This window comes from Danio rerio, chromosome 2, assembly GCF_052040795.2.
Source record: "Danio rerio strain M-AB ecotype USA chromosome 2, GRCz13ab, whole genome shotgun sequence".
In the NCBI taxonomy this organism is placed as follows: Eukaryota; Metazoa; Chordata; class Actinopteri; order Cypriniformes; family Danionidae; genus Danio; species Danio rerio.
This window is the reverse complement of record NC_141022.1, coordinates 39,522,718-39,544,270: the sequence shown is the minus strand read 5'-3', so window position 1 is coordinate 39,544,270 and position 21,553 is coordinate 39,522,718. Positions and strand designations below refer to the sequence as shown.

The 21,553-nt window shown below is 33.5% G+C and overlaps 1 long non-coding RNA gene across 1 annotated transcript in view; it reads right to left on the bottom strand.

The window, feature by feature from the left end:
* The window catches only part of LOC147837154 (uncharacterized), a 71,843-nt gene extending 58,267 nt beyond the window's left edge, over positions 1-13,576 (bottom strand). The window contains exon 1 of the long non-coding RNA XR_015478720.1: positions 13,411-13,576. This is a non-coding gene — a long non-coding RNA (uncharacterized LOC147837154). The remainder of the gene's footprint in view (positions 1-13,410) is intronic.
* Between the last annotated feature and the right edge of the window lie 7,977 nt (positions 13,577-21,553).

Here is a 21,553-nt window from a genome sequence, read left to right as displayed (position 1 = left end):
TGTTTAATACTGAGGTGTTGTAGTAAATGTGATCTCACATGCATTCTGCCAGGAGGTGGAGCTCTAGGAACAATCAAGAACAACTAGTTCAACTGTTTAAATACAGAGCAGAGACTCATTGAGTCAGTTATACTCTTGGAGTGAAAGTTTTGACTCTCAAAGTCACGGTCTCGTATTGGTGATGATGTTGCTCTTGGTATTGACTATATTTTATCTTCTAAAAGGTGAGTAATTAGTCATTACAGTGGACATTATTTATACTGTTTGACAATCTAACATTAAGATCATCTTGATAAATAATAATAAATCATTGTTTGCTTTAAACAGAGAATGCTGGTGAAGAAGTGATCAGACCACTCTTCAAAGAGAAACATGTTCTGGAAGGAGATGTTGTTACACTGATCTGCAGCTACTCTGGAAGTGTTCAGAATTTGCAGTGGTACCATCAGTTTCCCGGATCTAAACCTGAAAATATATTTCTTTACTTTGAGAACAAACCACAAACTGAGGGCCGCATGACCGCTGCATCTGATAAAGCAGTCAAACACATGAATCTGACCATCACTTCTACACAATTGACAGACTCAGCTGTGTACTTTTGTGCCCTGGTGCCCACAGTGACAGGAAACACAACTACACTGTACAAAAACTGCAAGAGCAATTATACTTATGTCAGAATATGAAACATTTAAAAATAAACTTTTAAAAGTTTGTCATGTCATGCAAACATTTACATTTCTTTAAGATATCAGAATCAGAAAGAGCTTTATTGCCATGCATGTTCACACATATGAGGAATTTGTTTTCGTGACAGAGCTCCTACAGTGCAATAGAATTACAGAGACAGGACAAAAACAGATAATAAATATATTTGAAAAATAGAAGCAAGTAGTAAATGCAAATATCCAAATTGACAAGTGTAATTACAGGTATATTACTATATACATTATATGTGCAGCTGTTATGTGCAAATTTGCAGGTAAAGTGTGTTGTTAAATAAGTGTATGTGTGTATAAAAAGTGTAAGTAGTGATGTCGGTTACACAATTATCATCATCATCATCATCAAGTCTTTAGGAGATAGATTGCCTGAGGGAAGAAACTGTTTCTGTGTTGTGCTGTTCTGGTACGCAGTGTTCCGTAGCGTCTTACAGAAGGTAACAGTTTAAAGAGGCAGTGTGCTGGGTGTGAGAAGTCCAGAGTGATTTTGGCTGCCCTTCTGCTCGCTCTGGATAAGTACAGATATTGGTGATTAGGAAGAGTTGTACCAATGATTTGCTAAGAAGTCCGAACTATTCGATGTAGTCTTCGAAGGTCAGATTTGGTAGCTGAGCTAAACCAGACAGTTATTGACGTACAGAGGACTTATTCGATGATGGAGATGTAGAACTTTACTTTCAGCAGCTCCTTTGGGAGGTTGAACTTCCTCAGTTGACGAAGAAAGTACAGCCTTTGCTGAGCTTTTTTGATAATGGAGTCAATGTGAGTGTCCAACTTCAGTGACTCCACTACTCCCACAATGCTGTCCATGATGCTTAGTGGGGGGAGAGCAAGGGGGTTTCTCCTGAAGTCCACTATCATCTCCACTGTTTTGAGCATGTTAAGCTCCAGGTTGTTGTGACTGCAACAGGGAGCCAGCTCCTTAATCTCCTGTCGGTAAGCAGACTCATCACTGTCCTGAATGAGGCAGATTAATGTGGTGTCATCTGCAAACTTTAGGAGCTTGACAGAGGAGTCCTTTGAAGTGCAGTCATTTATGTACAGGGAGAAGAGCAGTAAGGAGAGGACACACTTCTGGGGGTGCCAGTGCTGATTGCGCGGGTACAGGATGTGAATTTTTCCAGCTTCACCAGCTGCTGCCTGTCCGTTAGGAAGCTGTTGATGCACTGACAGACAGAGGTGGGCACGGAGAGGAGAGTTAATTTTGGCAGGATGATAGTGTTAAGAGCCGAGCTGATGTCAACAAACAAAATCTTCACATAGGTGCCTGGTCTGTCTAGGTGTTGCAGAACACAATGCAGTCTCATATTGACTGTATCATCCACAGACCTGTTTGCTCTGTAGGCAAACTGAAGAGAGTCCAGTGAGGGTGCAGTGATGTCCTTCAGGTGGGCCAGCACCAGTTTTTCAAAAAACTTAATGACCACAGATGTTAGCATCACCAGTCTGTAGTCATTTAGTCCTGTAAGTTTGGGCTTCTTTGGGATGGGGATGATGATGGGAGTGTTTAAGGCTGAAGGGCACTTCACAAAGCTCCAGTGATCTGTTAAAGATCAGGGTGAAGATGGGGGGCAGTTGGTCAGCACAGGATTTTAAACAGGCTGGTGTTAAAAATGTGTTTATGATGGCGTGAAGAGCATTTCAGAGTGGGTGTGGGGGGGTTTTCTCAAACCGGCAGTAGAACTCATTAAGGTCGAGATACATGAACATAATGACATTAAATAATAATATATATGGTTATATTTGTAGACATGTCAAATTGGTTTATCCTGTTACTGTACAATAATTTTGGTGGTTTTAGTAAAAATTTAACAAAACAAATAATTGTTTACAATATACAGTACACCAGACAGCCTCGGTTAAGCAGAAGTTTTGCCAGAAGGTGGAGCTCACATTTCAGTTCTCTCAAAACAGAGTGCACATGTAAACAGAGTCAGTGAGGAGGAAACTAATTCACAACTCTAAAGGCCTTTTAGTCTTGTGTTGATGATGTTGTCCATGGTGCTCCTATTATTTACTCTTTTTAAAGGTGAGTGATCTATGGGAGAATAGCACAGCTTTTTAGAAGCACTTATAAATCAACTCTTTATATGGTTTATAAACACATTTTGGTTTATTTATATTTTTATTAGGGAATGCTGGTGAGGAAGTGATATCATCACTGTCCACAGAACGGATTGTTTTGGCTGGAAAAAAATGCCACACTTTCCTGCAAATACAATGGCAATATTCGCAATTTGCAGTGGTATCAACAGTATCCCGGATCTAAACCAGAGAACATAATTTTTCACACTGAGAGCAACAATCAGTCTTACTCCAGGCTTCGTCTGCTCGCTGTGGCTGAAAAAGAAATCAAACGTATGAATTTGAGCATATTTCATACAGAGATGCAGGATTCTGCTCTTTACTACTGTGCCCTGGAGCCCACAGTGACAGGAAACACAGAAACACTCAACAAAAACTGAATGATTTTGATTATGATGCACAATGCAGAGGTTAAAGCCTGAACTTGTAAAAGTTAACACTTTATTTCTAAAAGCTAGTACTTCTAATGTTAAAAGTTGTAAACATATCTACAGTAGCTAGTGCTTGCTGATTCTCTGAGACATTAGCCCTTAGCAAGATCTCATAATACAGATACGAGAGGTAAACTAATGCTTGAAACATTCAATATCTGCACAATTCCGCAGTACTAAGATTTGATAAATCAGACGGACCATTTTAGACTAAAAAGCTTATTCATATTCTGTTTGTACCTGTATGATCTGATGAGAAAGGAAATCTGTGGGAGGAGCTTGAGGCTTTGCCATCTTCAGCAGAAGAAATCAAGTCAACACTGACTTTCCTTCATACAGACATTTGAAGGCTGAACTCAAACTACAGAAACATGTTACTCATCTCATTATTTTTCATCTTTATCCTCAGTTACTGTAAGTTATTTATTTATTATTTATTTTCGTATGGCTATTTTGTGGCGAAATGGATGTATATAAAGTATTACATGATAAAATCAAATTCGTATTACCATTTAAAAAAGTTACTTAGACAAATATGCAGGATATAAATAAAAACATTCACACAAAATATATTAAAAGTTAAATATAATTTTTCAGTAAAATTTTTGATAAATAATTTAAGATTCTTCCTGGTGGTACCTTTTTAAAATTGTCTAATGGTATTAAAACTTCCACATTCCAACAAAATATGTTTTATCAGTTACTATAAGTGGTGTTTATCAAATATTTTACACAGTATTAAAGAACATCACTATTATAAATAAAAAACTTTATTCTAAGCATAACTGATCAAGTAATAACATTCTTTAATGCCTTTGCAGGTGTAGTAAATGGGAATGTCATCACACCAGCGAGAACATCTGTAGTTTTAACTGAAGGAAGCAACATCACTCTGTCTTGTACATTTAATACATCACCTTACAGGCTCCTCTGGTACCGACAGACGCCTGGATCAAGACCAGAGTTTCTGCTGCTGATTGTGAGGTCTACTAAAACTACAATTAAAGCTTCTCCACCTCAGCCACATATGTCCATCAACCTCAGTGAGAAACGTGTGGATCTGGAGATCTCCTCTGCTGCAGTGTCAGACTCGGCTGTGTACTACTGTGCCCTGGAGCCCACAATGACAGGAAACACAACTACACTGTACAAAAACTAAAGGAGAAATTCAGTACAATAACAAATCCTTAGTGATACTCAATTTTAAAAAAGCGATTCACTAAATGCAGTAATATGACATTTTTAGCAGTTCTTAAACTGACGTTCTTGAATATTCTCAACTATGAATTTTCTACTTAAATTGAACCCGTTTTCAGCCCATCAAATTGCACTGAGTGAAAAGTGAGACCACACTGAGACAAGTTTGCTTTTGTAAATTGTAGAAACATTCCACAAATGTCCATTATTTTTTTTATATTACCCTACCCTAACTAAAGACCTAGAACCAATTCTAATTTTATTTCTGTACCCCTTGCCCTTGGCCCTTAAAGCAGAGTGTGAAAGGGAAGGACTTCAAAATTTTCTCCCTAAAAAAATGGGAGACCACTACAGCACTGCACACGTCATCGCAATCTCATGCTTCATATGACATTGGCGTTGGAGACTGCTGTAGTTATTCCAGTTGCTTATTTTTGATCTTTTATCGTTATTTAAAATTTAAATAAATTAATAAAATTAATTTTTAAAAATGTAAAAATTTTATTGCAACATGGTAAAAATATGAATTAATAACGATGAAACTTATAGTTGGTCTGTGCAATCATATATTACAGTAATACAAATGCAATAGTTGAGCCCGTTTACAAACACAGATTTACATATTATGACAACATTACTCTAAATTCACTTTAAAACATCAGTCAAGTGAATAAATTGAAAATGATGACCAGGCATTGTTTAATATCACAAAATAAAGAAGAAATCATGCCGTTATTTCAAAGGCTATGTCAGTTAGCATTGCACTATAAATATACTTTAATACTTTAATAAAAAACTCCAGATAACTTGAAGAATCCAAATAATCTAGATATTGCCACAATTGTTTGTTTATTCTTTTCATGTTTGATCTATTTATCCGTTTCTATAATCCTAATTCTCATGCAGTGATGACCGTAGTTTACGTCTTCTTCGGTTAAGTATATATGGAAATTACGAGAGAGAGAGGGCGGCCCATATGAATGAGACAGAAATAACATTTCAATGTATGCTTGAGGTCTCGAACTCTATCCACTGTCCCGCAATATTTATTACATGCCTCAGCAGACATCCTTGTGTATTTTATATGATCCTCCCTAAAACATTAATCAGCTGCTTCAGGTGTTAAATTGGTTAATATGGTCAAATATGGTTGAGCTCTGCAAGATTGTATGTATCCAGGAGGAGGGTTGAAGTGTGTAAAATATAAAAATAGGATAAAATAAAATATTTAGACTTTACTTCAAAGACACAGGAGTTTTTTTGGTCTCTGAGTGGACACATAGAAACTGTCATCAAAATGACTTATTGCAAAAAATACCACAAATATATTTTATAGATAAATAGACAATTTACAAAAACATGCGCACACACCGACAACTGCCGGGACCTAAATTGAACCTGCGACATTCATATTACAATAGGCCAAAACTGACTATAAACTTGGATAAAATGTAATACATTATTATCTCAAGTTGTTGAATAACTATGAACACAGAATTGCAGGTTCTGATTAGTTTCACTGCATTTGCAACCAATAAACACACAGTTTTTTCTAGCTTACAAAAGGCATTCTAAAAAGGCAGATGTGAAGTTAACTTCGCTATATTTCAACTATAGGACTATCAGCATGCACTTTATATAAAAAAATATATATACACATTCCTAATTAACCATAGGCCGACTATTTCAAAATTAATTTTAACTTTGCGAAGGAAAAGAGAGAACTTCTGATGCCTGTGGGAAGCTTTTAAGAAATAAGTGGGTGGAGCTAACACAGGAAAGTCACTGCCAAAGAGAACATCATCACAATGTCTCAAAAGACCAGAGAAGATCAATGCTCTTGACAAAATCTACACAAAAACTATGCTGTTGCCCTGTCTGTTCATGCTTTTCAATTACTTGGGTAAGAAACTGGCTTTAGTTGCTTTTACTGTTTGTTCTTATGAAAAAAAGCCCACAATATCCTATTTTTTTTTTCTTTGGATGTCAAGTAATATTTGCTAAATCTATGTCATTACAGGTGAAACAACTGGGGATAAAATTAAACCAGATAACGACACCGCACAGTTAATGGAGGATTCAAATATAACACTCTCATGCACATATGAAGGCTCCATTGACAGCTTGTACTGGTTCAAACAAAAAATTGGATCAAGACTGGAGTTTCTCATTATGATTGATGAAGCCTCTGAATACGTGACAAATGCCATTCCACCTCATCCACGCCTGTCAGTCCAACTTCACAAAGCACAAAAACGTGTTCGTCTAGAGATGTCGTCTGCAGCCGTTACGGACTCTGCTCTTTACTTTTGTGCTTTGAGGCCCACAGTAACAGGAAACGCACATTCACTGTACAAAAACCCTTCTACTGTATGTACCATCTCAGAGGGACTCAGCATTTGAAATGTAAGCATATTTCAATGTGAAATGGTAAGTGCTCAGCTTATGTTGTGATTCTGTGTTGAGTATTTTAGTGTCTGCAAGCAAGCAATTTTGCAAGATGCATTAGTTTGGTTTCCAGAGGAGATCTTTCTTCAACATGGATGAGGAATTTCAAGAATGAATGAGCAACAATAACAGCTCAAATCTCAACCCTGACATTCATATCTGGAAGACTCTGCAGCCAGTTTCATTTGACACAGCTACAGTAAGTGCACCAACATGCCCAAAGTGTATATGGGGATTATTTACGGATCTTGATTTTTCTTAAAAAAAAAAAAAAAAAACCATAATAATAATATTAATTTTGGCCAATTCAGATACCAATATTTTTTTTTCTACTGTTAAGCTAAAACAAATAACATATGAGTACATGATGTTTGCTTTATCACAGGTTTAACTATAAGGGATAAAAATAAATAAATAAATAAATAAAAAGTACAATAATAGAAAAATAATAAAAAGAGAGAAGCAACCACTGCACTGCAATCATCATAAATTATAATAATTTTATAAATAAAAACAAAATGCGAATTCACTGCTCCAGTCACGATGTCCAACTTGAGAGCGAATAACCGTTTACTTGGAAAGTGCTATAAACAAAGCCATTGCACTGGTTTTTAATATACCATGGTTTCTGCTACATTCCTTCTTCCATGGCGAAGCGCCACACCAAAATTTATCCCACCACGGCTACATTACAGCTTCGCATTTAAAACATACAGGCATATTTTTTTTGATAGCAGGTTAGAATTACACCCAAACATATTATGAGGCACGTGAATCATAACAGTGCAAACTTTTCTGTAATCGTAGGTGACATGCTGAATGACAAGGCTGCGCTATAGGTGAGGCCAGCAAACACCACGTAGTTTTCAGTTATGATGAACACGGTTTCCATAATTATACTTTATAGATAAAGGTCTATGGCTCTGCATACAGTGACTTTATCTTGCTGGAGTATAGCCTTTTCACTTTACTTCATGATGCATTAATGCCACTATGAAGGTCTATTGGAGACATTCATAAATATTCATAGCAAATCTAATAAATGTTGGAGACATACTCGTTACATGAACGCACTAAATCCCACTTCAGCAGTGTTTGAGAAAATCTGCACTTGAGCGGTGTAGATTTGAGTGCGTGCAAAAAGTTGTGCACGAACAGAGGAAATTGGCGCACAAGCAAGAAGATTTGCATGCTCGTATTACATAATTGCAATTTCAACTTGTACTGTGCTAATGACATTTATCATTGAAATAACGCCATAAGTGGTAGATCTGTGTAAAAGGCCTGCCGCCACAGCTGAAAAAATCTTAGAGGAAACCCTGTATACCAGGGGTGCCCAAACTTAGTCCTGGAGGGCCGGTGTCCTGTATATTTTAGTTCCAACCCCAATTAAACACAACTGAACACGCTGATCAAGCTCTTTCTGGGTATGAAACTTCCAGGCAGGTGTGTTGAAGGAAGTTGGAGCTAAACTTTGCAGGACCAGGGCCCTCCAGGAACGAGTTTGGACACCCCTGCTGTATACATTATTAAAGGAAAAACAACAACATCATATGAACAAATATATTATTAAATGAAGCCCATGTAGTCAAATAAAGTAGATATTTACATTTAGATTTTCACAGACAGAAACTGATACATCATGGTAACTTTCTCTGAGCTTATGAAACAATTCTGAGCTATAATGAAAACAACTGCACCAAAAAAAAATTCCATACAATTTTTCAAATTAAATGTTGAAAACATTACAGAAACATAATTATGAAATGATCATACTAATGCATTATATTTAATATTTAAAACTGCCTACAGTATGTTGAATCCATGTGTCTGAATATTGTTTTTGATTTGAAATGGTATTTTAATTTTCACATTTTATCTATTTTTTATTTTAAAAAGCATGCTTTTTTCCATTTTGTATGTATTTGCATGACTATAGTCAAAAAAATTAAGGACCCACTGAAGGTATCATTACAAATGGAATATAATGCAGATAAAACCCACACCAACCAAAATACGAGTACCCTTTGCTAGACTCAAACACAATTTATTCAATCTAATTTCATGAGTTTGCCTATTAATTCTTAATAGGTTAAACTTCCCAACAGTTATACAATAAAAAAGAACGACTAGTTGTGATGAGGAGACAGAGACAGAGGGATGATGAGCTTAATAGGCCCTTTTCACAATCACTTAATTTCTACCTTTCATTTATAGAGTGTGTCGATAGTTTCTTTTCAGCTTTAAAGGAATGGGATGGGATACTTCGAATTAAGACCATTAAATTATTATGCATGTTTTCAAATGTTTCCCTTTCAATACTGAACTGCTTTCTGAGTTTAAAAATGATTATTTTTTGCAAAGTTGTAAAGAATTGGAGTAAGCTATTATTTATTAAGTATATATGTGCAGACTTTTCACTTATTAATTCAGTTTATTTGCTCAATAATGGATTTATTTTTACTTTGATGCAGCTATGATATAAAATTATCTATCTGCCGCCACCTACTGGTGGTTTTAATTTGATATCTCTTATATTTAATAAAGTTAGAAAAATGCAAGTCTTTTTTCATAATCAAAATATCTTTTCATTATCTGTATAATGGTTTAATTTCATTAGTAAGTCACACATGACATTGTTATTCTATTGCATTCCATTTAAATCTTAAATAGACAAACATTTTGTTAATGTAAAATGCCCTTACATATAAAGTGCATAAACTGGGAATATAAATGTATTTGTAAATCAGCTGTCCACAGTAAAATGCTGGTATTGATGCCATGAGAAAAGAATCTATTGTCGCCATGACGACTCAACATCTGTGGTTTTACATACATTTAAGACGGGACCGAACGATTCTTCTTAAACCTACTGTACCAGAATCGGTGCATAATATTACAACTAAAGCCACTTCGACCTGGGAGTCTACTATCAACATCAGCTTGCAAAAAGCATTGAAGTACAAAATCAGGACCACTATATGTCTCCTGGATGCAAAAGTCCACTTCAGGAACAAAGTGCCATCAATGAGATTGAAGTTAAGTAATTGAAATTAAGAATTTTCAAGGTTGCTTGGCATCTTTTAAGCACTAGAACCAATGACAATTTAAAATGTATAGAAGAAAGGGGTACCATATGTGTTGAGCAGGTTCATTTCCACTGTGGGTCTACTGGAAAAAATAAATATTTACAACTAGGGCTGTGGGATTAATCGAAATCAAATCATGGTTTAATGCGATTAGCTAAATCACAAGAGGCTGCGGTATAAAACATATGCAATATTTAATTTCCCCCGCCCAGACCAAATTAGTGACTGCCGTCTGTGTGTGATAGTCTAACTAGCACACTTTTGTTCTGCCCAATCTGCGGAAAGCCCACAATAAAAAAAAAATAAAAAAAAAACACAGAAAAGCACAGACGAATGAGATGATGGCCTTTTCTGCTTCAGAAGCAATAATACAAGATTTAATATCAGAGAAAAGTAAGACATCTGTATGGGAATAAGGAAATCCACATATGGGAATATTTTGGGTTCAAAGTCACAGACACTGGACAAAAAGACAATTTGTAAAAATTGCTGCCACAGCACGAGAAAATACAACAACCAGCATTTAAAAAAAAAAAAAGCACTACAGGCGGCAATATGAGGAGTGTCTTCCTAAAAAGTCAGAAGAAAGTATTTCCTTTAACGCTTAATCGAATAGTAAGCAACAGCAAAGTACAAATTCAGATTTGTTTCAGCGATGTTAGTTTGCTGATTGTTATGCATTTTTATAATTATTTTGTGTTTGTATAATAAGCTACACTATCTCCCTAATTTGAGTTCAACTTGTTTAGAGAAAAGCAAAGTCATTTTATTTGTGTTTACTGTTTGCTTTAGAGAAACATGAGGGTTTTATTTCTGATAATTTAAAAACAAATTTAAATAAAAAGTTAAGGTTTTTCTTTCCAGTTCCCTTTTTAACACAAACTGCATTTTAGCAGTAAAAAGTTGCAATACGGAGTATTGATCAGAAGCTTGACAGCAAAATAAAAAATGAATAAATAAATAATAAATAATAAAAATCGCAAATTTAATCAAATTCGCAATATGTCCAAAAAAAAAACATGATGTGTACGAGGGACATTCTGCATTATCAAACAATGTATTTTATTCAGAATTGTGTTAAAGCATGTTGACTTCATTTCACTGAAATTATTTTTAATTTAGTGTACAAAATAAAGGTTTTGACAGGGAGCTCTTTTCTTGCAGCTAATAGTTATTTAAAGAACCATTTATTTGTACTGTGTGTATTAAAAAAAAGGTTCAATGGGTTCTTCTTGAAAGTTTCTACACTCACTGCCAATTAAAAACATTTGTGTACATTTATGTGATTAAGTGCATTTGTTAAGTAACAAAAAGTTTCTTGAAAAAGCTAAACATTTCAGTTATGTAAATCCACAAGAGCAGCTCTAATGGGTGATGACCATATTTAATCCAGTATCTACATCTAGCTAAAGGCACTGACACAACATTAAAAAGAAAGATACAGTGCTCAGCATACGAGTAAACCCCATTTTGACTGTATATTTTTATCAATGTCTCAGTAAATATGTATTTTAGTGCATTTGAAAAGAAACGATTTAATAAACAGATACATTTATTAAAATAATAATTTCGTCACAAAACATGTTTAGAAATGGAAAGATAATACATTTAAATTCATGCAAAACATAGCAAAAAATAATTACAAAATGCAAACTTTCAACAGTTTTTATTTTGTTTCTCTTGATTTTTGCTATTTTTGAAAATTTTATTTAATATTTCTCCCTAACATATATATTTGGGCTACTAATTTTTAACCCCTTAATGCAAGTTATTTTGTTAGATTAGCTCCAGATTTGGCTTCAGTACTGACTGAACTAATATATATGAACAAATATAATATTTTAAAGCATCTTATAGAAAATATACATTTAAATGAGAGATTTGTTGGGGGTGTACTCATATATACTGAGCACTGTGTGTGTGCAGTGCAGAACTGCATAGACACACACACACAAAAAAAAGATTCATAAGACAGTGATAGCCAAAGTACTTGTTTTTCAAGGAATATAATTATAGCTGTCAATGGCTATTGCTTTCAGTTTTTCTTCATATCGCTTTTTTTGCGTTCATCATAATAAAAACACAAACGTTTGGAATTGGACGGTGGACAAATGGTGAGTACATTTTAATTGTGGTTAAACTATTCTTTAAAGAGATTGATTTTAAGTATTAGAAAGACAAATACGGTGTAAATCTTATAAAAAAAGGAACAGAAACAATTCGATTTTTGCTTATGTACCCATCGTACTGTAACTGCAGTTCATGAAAATGAGCATTTGAGCTTTGAAAAAAGGTCAACAGCACCACCTTTTGTTCAAAATCTTTTAGTGCAAGCTAATTTCTCAAATTACATTTTTTCCCAAATATATTATCTGCTTTAACAGAAACGTGGATATTTTATAAAAGTGTAAAAACAGTAACATATTTCACACATTAGGATATTATTGTCAAAGAATTTTATAATTTATTGCTCGTGTCGTCTAATATGCTTTGAATGCAATTACTGCAGTTATTCCGAATTTCTTATTATTATTGTTAGATTGTTTTTCGCAATATCAAAAGGCTACAAGCAGTTCTGTTCATGTGATCTCCCTTCACGAAAAAGTAACGATAAACTAGTTACCAAAATAACATTCATATAGTCTTCCCCAGTAGTGCTGCCACTTTTGGCAATTCTTGGACAGTCCACATTATGAAACGCAAAGCTACAAGAAAACAGCACAGAGTATTATCAACCAAAATTTATAACGTTAGATTTCCCTTTTTTATAAAACGCAACGTCTTCTTGCATCATCCTAAAATGGCTACAACAACAGGCCAGTTTCCAAACATTCAGTACGACAACAAATTGAAGTTTACAGCAATCTCATAAAGAACCCCCTACAAATGAGGCAAAGTTGGTTGGTACAGTATATTCGTACATTCGTTTTTAAGGATCTATAATGTTTAACGTTACCACGCTACTTTGAATATTTTGACTGAAACCGCATGTAATTATGACTTCAAAACATTGAATTAACTTATGAACAAATGTGTAAGACTAAATTTGATAACGTTAGTCGTTGGCTGCTAATATGATTCCCTTTTTATAATGTTCAACACAATAAAAATATATTATTAGAAGTCCGATGCGCAAATCTACAACCAACTTTACCTCATCTTCAGTTGACATAACTACATCATTTGATCGGCACGGCGGCCTAACAAACGCCTGACTATTATGAATCATTGTAACTTAAAGTTAATACGCAAAATGATCATTGAATTGAATTTGTACATTCAGAGTTTGAACAGTAACGTTAATTCTTCAGTGTGACTGATGCCACACAACAAAAACTTTAATATAAAATTACAGCATACAAAACAATGGCAGCGGCGGCCAAAAATATATCATATGGCACGGCGGCCTGCTTGTTTTTGAACAAATTAACGTTAACGTACCTTTTGTTGATTGAATGGTTGAAAATCCTCTCAAAGGCTCCTAGGTAGGTGGGTCTTTGCTTCAACTCGAATTTCTTCAAACGTAATCTTTAACACGGCGTAAATAATGAAAATCCATCGTGGCTAACGGATTACTTCTTTTAGTTGTGGAGGTCTAACTCTCATTAGAGATGAAAGCCCCGCCAATCTAATAGGAAGTCGATTGTGATTGGTCAGTTTTTCTGACGTTTAAAAACTGGACCAGTATGACCAATCACAGAGCTGAAAAGGCTATTGGGCGGGGAAATTCTAATCGGGAAACGGGTAATTTTAGCCATTTACATTCCAACTCAACCAGATCAGGCAAATTTAAAGAGTTTATTTCAACAGAAACATTTTATGGAGATGCTTCAGGTCAAAACTTTAGATGCTCAAAATTCAAACAAATACATTTTTTAAAAGTTTCCCTTAATGATTATGTCATATTAGGCCATACAATAAGTGTGTAGCTTACTAGGCTTTCCCTCTCAAAGAGGGAGAGGGGAGGGAAGTTCACACACTTCCTTTATTTAGACCTTTGATTTTTATCTATCAGATTTTACTAACTAGTAGTAATAATAAAAGTATTGCAAACTGCAGTAGGCCTATAAAGACTTTTCGATTTTATGTAGATTTTTGGGAATATAATTGTTATAAAAAATAGTATATATATACAGTTGAAGTCAGAAATATTACCCCCTGAATTATTAGCCTCCTTGTTTATTAGAGAAGATTTTTTTCAACACATTTCTAAACATAATTAATCATAATATTCATAATTAATAATTTAATTAATCATTTCTAATAACTGATTTATTTTATCTTTACCATGATGACAGTAAATAATATTGTAGAATGTTTGAAAAGGTTTAATACAGTTCCTGTGTTTTATTGTGGGGTGTATCTGTATTTGCAATGTGGGATTGTAAGGCGGCTGGATTTTGGGGAAAAAGCGAGTCTGCACACTCGAGAGGGAGGGAGGGGTTTCCGTTTGGATGAGACAGGTATGTTCTGTGAGTGGACAGTATGGGGTTCGGGAGTGAACACAATGATTACTCTGTCTGAACGTGCAAAAGTTGATTAAAAACACAAGTTGAACTGTTAAATGCTTCCTGGCTTCTTCAGTTCGTTACAATATTTATTAGATATTTTTCAAGACACTTCTATACAGCTTAACGTGACATTTAAAGCCTTAACTAGGTTAATTAGGTTAAATAGGCAGGTTAGGTTAATTAGGCAAGTTATTGTATAGCAATGCTTTGGTCTGTGGACTATCGAAAAAATATATAGTTTAAAGGGGCTAATAAATTTGACCTTAAAATGTTTTTTTTTTTTTTTTAATTAAAACTGCTTTTATTCTAGCCAAAATAAAACAAATAAGACTTTCTCCAGAAGAAAAAAAAATATTATCGCAATATTGTTAGCCATCATATGGGAAATATTAAAAAAAAAATAAAAATCAAAGGGGGGCGATCAATTCTGACTTCAATACTTTTACAATAATAAATATAATAAGGTTTGTTTTTGTACAAGATGTTAGTCTCTTTAAGAAACTTAGACTTTATCACAAATGAAAAACTGTTATTCTAAAAAAGAACAATCTGCTAAATTAATAAATAAATTGTGTGAGTACTAGTAGTGTACTTAGTAAAAAAAAAGTGTAAATATATGAAGATAGTAGATATAAGATTTAATACCTTAATTAGAGTATTAATTTTGTGAGATTAAAAATGTAGAAAAAAGTCTATTAATTTAGACTTTTACTGAAAAGTTATTCTTTTTAATTCTGATGAATTAATAAATGTAAATGTGTGTGCATATGTAACATACACAGACATCACCTATATGCTATAAAACTGCAGGTTAACTATGCTTATATATAATAACTTATATTTAATTTTAACGTTAACTTGAAGTGCACCTTTTAAAGCTGCTTTGAAACAATAATTATTGTAAAAAGCATTATACAAATCACCTTTATTAGAATGTGTGTGTGTGTGTGTGTGTGAGAGAGAGAGAGAGAGAGAGAGAGAGAGAGAGAGAGAGAGAGAGAGAGAGAGAGAGAGAGAGATATTTTACCTATTATTATTATTATTATTATTGTTGGTGTTTTTATTGCTATACTATATATCATAATACTATACTAAACTTTAGAAGTACTTTAGCAATACATTTGTAACACTTTTCATAACAATAAAGCAACTATTGAATTTAATTGAATTTAGTTTAGTTTAATTAGAGAGGAAAGGAGATAAAGAGCAAGAGAGAGAAATTAAAATAAATGTTATACATTTAAAGTTGGCATGAAATGTCAGTATTATCATCATTATCCTGACATATCCAGATGAAGAATGAAACCAAGTTGATTTTGAACAGGAATTGAATCATTGTCATTTGCTATAGACTACTTTAATAGACAGAGAAGGCTTATTTGTTTTACATTAAATAACAACATTAGACTATCTCATTAAAAAAATACAGTGAGATAAAAAAATATGATGCAATGTGATGCAATATTCCATTGAAAAAATACTTCACATTCATGATCAAAGTGCCAAGGGGTGATAGAACGGGTCTAATCATACAAACATATGGTTTATACATAGGCTACTTATGTTAATAAAATTGTTTTATATTAAATACAACGAGCACATTTTCACACATTGCCAATATCAAAGCAAATCTGTTTCAGGCAAATCCAGTAAAGTATTTACACAGAGATGATTTATATTGTTTATACAATGCCTCCATCTAGTGTTGAATATTGAAGTACTACAGGTAGTTGTAAACTAAAAGCTGCAGATCAAAATAATGACAATAGATGGCAGCAGGTCCTCAGTTTTGGCTGGCAGGATCATCTTGCTCTTTGCCCTCTCTTGGAGACTTCAGGCACTGCAGCCACACCAGGAGTCCTGCAGATTTATTGAAGAATTAGTTCAAACCACTGACTTCTGGAGGCAGTTTAGAGACCTGTTGATCTGCTCAACCCTTTATATATGTATTTTGCACATCAGTGCGCATGCACATACTGCATATGATGAAATACTAATGCATATTTAATTGATCAATGTACAAAATAAATACAAACCAGGAATATATTTGACATATTTAGTATTATTACTTGTACAAAACATAACGGGACATGTAATGCAAAATTGGGCATACATAAAAAAATATTTAAATGCATTTTCTTTTTTATTTCATTCCAACAAGCCTGCTATGCATATTGATGTTTTTTTTTAACCAAAATGAGCTACATTTCTACCACAATTTATACTTTGAAGGAAAGCTTAAAGGTTAAGCTCTGGAAAAAAGAAGCTTTCAGAAATGATTAATTCACTTTTTCTGTTGCAGTGTCTTTTAAACATGATGAACATTTAAGGTACTTTTATGACTGATCCCACCCTCTTATTCAGTTATGAGTAACATGTATGAAACATGCACTGAAAGTACACAGTTGGTGCAAAAGTGCAAAAATCCTAATACAAGAGAAAGTGTTATTTTTAACAAAAGTATTGCAAGTAAACAAGGCCTCCATGTTGCCAGATTATAAGCTTCATATTATAGACCAAAGTCATGCATGTGCTACATTTTGCTCTTTCTGCAAGTTGCAAAATGTGCAAATGCAGATGCATCAGTCTTCCTGTCCTCGTTTTTGTCACCCTCACCCACACACACATGCGCAAACACACACATCCTGTCATGCTTGCCTCACACAGGAGACAAACAACCACAGACGTCTGTGACGCAGGCAGGAAGTTAGGCATCTTGTCTTATTTCTGCACAGCGCCCACTTCCTGTGGAAAAAAATAATACTAACCATTGATTCAAATCATCCCACTTACCTACTTTCAAAATGATGCCACAGGTTTGCTTTGAGACATTATGGAAGAATAAAGCTAAAACTGCTATAATTTAGCATAATTTGTAGCTTTTGCAGCTTTGCTATATTATAAAATGCATGTAGTTAAATAAAAATGATCAGTGTTATGATCAACTGCTGCAGTTCTAAACATTGGAGATGTTTAAAAAGAGCTTTATCAATGAAAACCATAAACTTCCTCACACAGTGCAAGGATATTTCTTACTAAATCAGATGAATTACAACATGAATTTGATTCTTGTAGCATATATAAACACTTCTTATTTGAAATGCACATTCCTATACTGTCAGCTATTTTTAGTAGTTCAACAAAAGTCAGGGGAAGATTGTATCAGAACAACAATTTCCATTGTGTGTTTCTCTTTCAACATTTAAAATAGAGAGTGAGATTTTCCATGTGATTGTTCAGCAGTTTCTTTCTTTTTTGCATTGACTGCTCTTTATGGAATCCACCTAATCTTCACCTATGGGCAGTTTTAACTGTAAAATGCGGCATGTATATACAGTGACCAGATGTTTTTGTTTTCTGGGGACAGTCCCCAATTTTTTTTTTTGTTGTCTAGTTCCTGACTGCATCAGTTTTCCTTAAAAAATAAATGCATTTAAAATGCACTGAATCCATTTTTAAAACCTATAGATAATCATAAATGAGATTCAATGTAAAAAGTGACAACTTTTTATAAAATATCACAGTTAACTAAACATATTGTATTTATAATGATGTCATTTAAGACATTACATTACAATTGTGCTAATAATATTTTTAGTTTTAATGTTATTAGAATAGGCAACACAGTGAGTAGCACAATCGCCTCACAGCAAGAAGGTTGCTGGTTCGAGCCTAGGCTGGGTCAGTTGGCATTTCTGTGTGGAGTTTGCATTTTTTCCCCCAATGTTTGTGCGGGTTTACTCCGGGTGCTCCGGTTTCTCCCACAGTCCAAACACATACGATGTATGGCGAATTAAATAAACTAAATTGTCTGTAGTGTATGTGTGTGAATGAGAGTGTATGGGTGTTTCCCAGTACTAAGTTGCAGCTGGAAGGGCATCCACTGTGTAAGACATATGCTGGATAAGTTTGTGACTCATTCCGCTGTGGCAACTCCTGATGAATAAAGGGATTAAGCTGAAGGAAAATGAATGAATGAAGTTCATTATTCATAAAAATGTTGTATTTACATATAAACAAATCACTCAGCTTAGCTAAACTACATTGAAATCATGAAAAACAACAATCATTAATTTTCTTTTCGGCATGATCCCTTTACTAATCTGGGTTCGCCAAAGCGGAATGACCCGCCAACTTGTCCACATGTCTTTAGACACATACACATGTGGAGGAAACTGGAGCACCCAAAAGAAACCCACGCGAGCACAGGGAGAACATGCAAACTCCACACAGAAATGCCAATTGGCACAGCCACTTGCTGTGCGGTGATTGTGCTACTCACTGCACCACCTTGCTGCCCATGAAAAACAACATACAAAAAATTATTAAATAATCAATAGTGAAGAATAAACTAGATATTGTTCTTTTCCATTTCTGTGTAAAACATTATCGCAACACATTTGTTTCTGTTGTGATAAAAAATAACGAATGATTGAATCAATGTATCAGTCAATCAATAGCTACATTTATTGACTTTATTTATTTATCACAATACTAGTAATAATATTTATAGTAATAATAATAATAGTAGTGATGTTGCTGTTCTTGCCCAAATTAATTTCTTTTTTTTATAATCCTGATTTGTGATCAGAGACACATTGCTAACAAGAATATAAAAACCCAGCACATATACATAAACACTTCTTTTATAAACATTTCACAATAGTTTCAGCTTATTTTTAATATCAACTTGTTTGAAATCATTTCTATATTTTTTGTAGTGTTTGTACTTATGGGTCAAAAGGACTGTCAGTGGCCTTAGAGTAGTATTTATCTTGACTAAATATTTTTTATCAGCTTACATTAAGCTTGCATTTAAATAGATGTCAGTTTGCTGTTAATGTTGTGTCAATGTTGTCTGAGAACAATGTCATTGTCCTGCCCCTACAATGTTGTTCAAAACACTGCCATTTTGTTTCTTGCAAAAAGGTGTCATGAGGTCATGCTGGCCTCATACCCTGTTTAATGTCACATGTATTTCTATAGGCCTTGTATAAAGGAAAATGGCAACAGAAAAATGAAACTTGAGTCAGTCCTGATCTGTCTCTATTCAGACAAACATGTTTTTGTCTCCTACATTTTGGTATAGGTATAGCTGGAATATATGACATTACCTATCCTGCTAAATTAACATTTTATTGTGATACATTTTTATTTTAAAAAGACAACAAGTTATATAATTTTATAACTTGTTGCCTTTTTTAAATAAAAAGTATTACAATATAATGTTAATGCAGCAGGATAGGTAAGAAATAATAACTTTTACAAAGAGTTTTAAAATATGAAATATAAACATTTAAAATATTCTACACTGCAGAATAATAATAACAACAATTAAATAAACAGGTTTTATACCTTTAACTGTCTTACATTTTTACCACAATTTTACTAGACACCCACTAAAATATAATTCAGTGCAACAATAGTTTATGTACCAATATTGTCAGGCATATTTAAATTAAGAATAATTTAATGACAATATCATTTAAACAACTAGGTTTTACTAATTTGTTAGCAAGGCGTTTTGGATTATTTAAAATATACAAAAGAAAAGTCACAATATTTCATTTCAATTTTACAGAAATAGATTTGTTATAGAGACAGACATTCAACATTTATTTTCAAAAGCTATTTTAAAACATTATAACATTACAGCACACTTTCACACTTTACAAAAAGGTTCTGTTAGTTAATGTTAAAGTTTTATTTATTAATTACATTAGTTTATAGTATTAGTTAATCATAGTAAATTAGTTCACTGTGAGTTAACATGAACTAACAATGCATGAATTAATTTGATCATAAATCAACATTTAAAAAGGTAATATAATTAATACTAAGGTAATATAATAAAAATAAACACTGTTATGAATGTATTGCTTATTGTTTATTCATGATAGTAAATATATTAACTAATGGTACCTTATTGTAAACTGATATTTGTTTTGTATATAAAATCATATTTGTACATTTAATTTGATTAACATTAAGGTAATGACCCCAATAAGGTATGACCCCAATGTATATAGGTTAGGGTTAGGGTTGTATATTTTGCAATCCTAGACTGAGGATGACACAGAAACGCATGAGCAGGAAGTGTGAGTGATTTTGTTTGCGTGGAAAACAGGTGCTGTGGAAGTGGTGTTTGTGTGGGCTTTACAGACTCTGATCTGACAGCTGCTGTATCTCGAGAGCTTGGTTTTCCGCTTCACACAGATCTGGTTTTCAAACCATGGAAAACACAACACACTTCCCGGATGATGTGGACAAGTTTAGACATTTGGGCGTGTGCCTTTTTTGCCCGTTGTTTACAGATGTTGTTTTTTTTTATAATTTGTTTGACATATATACAATGTGTACATGTCTGGTATTTAAACACCCCCCCCCCCCCAAAAAAAAAAAAAAAAAACTTTCACATTTATATATTAATGTATTAACAGTAATTGTTGCTTTTTTGCATATAGCAAACTAGTGGGTATAAATGTTAAAGTTACACTTAATTAATAATAAATCTTCACCTTAGAATTATAAGGTTCTATCTGACATTTTTGTCAAAATTGAGTTATTAACATATTCTTATTAAATGACAACTTATTCACATTATGGGAGTTTTTTTATAAGTTGTTTACATTTTAGGACTTTTTATTTAAAAAACAAATGTTACACAAATACTGTTTGCTATGGAATGCAAAAACTTTGGAGCTCAATATCTCAAAATCATTTAGAACACAGATAGAACCTTATAGTTCCAAGTTCATTCAAATTCCCAATAACCTACAATAAGATTAAAGGGGGTAAAAAGGGGTTGCATATTGATGCATAATTATAACAATGCACTGAAAAAAATGCTTGTGGGTGTTTTCCACTTCTTTAAGCTTTGAATTGCATTATAAGTTCTTTATCTCATGGTCAGACAGCTAATGATGTTGAGAGTGCAAAACAGTGACTTTTCTTTTTTTTTTACAATTTTAGTAGTTTAAAACAATATGTGTGGTTTTATTGTGTAAATTATGGTACAAAAACCAGGTAATGAGTGACTTATTTTCTGTTATTTTATGAATTTATTTAATTTT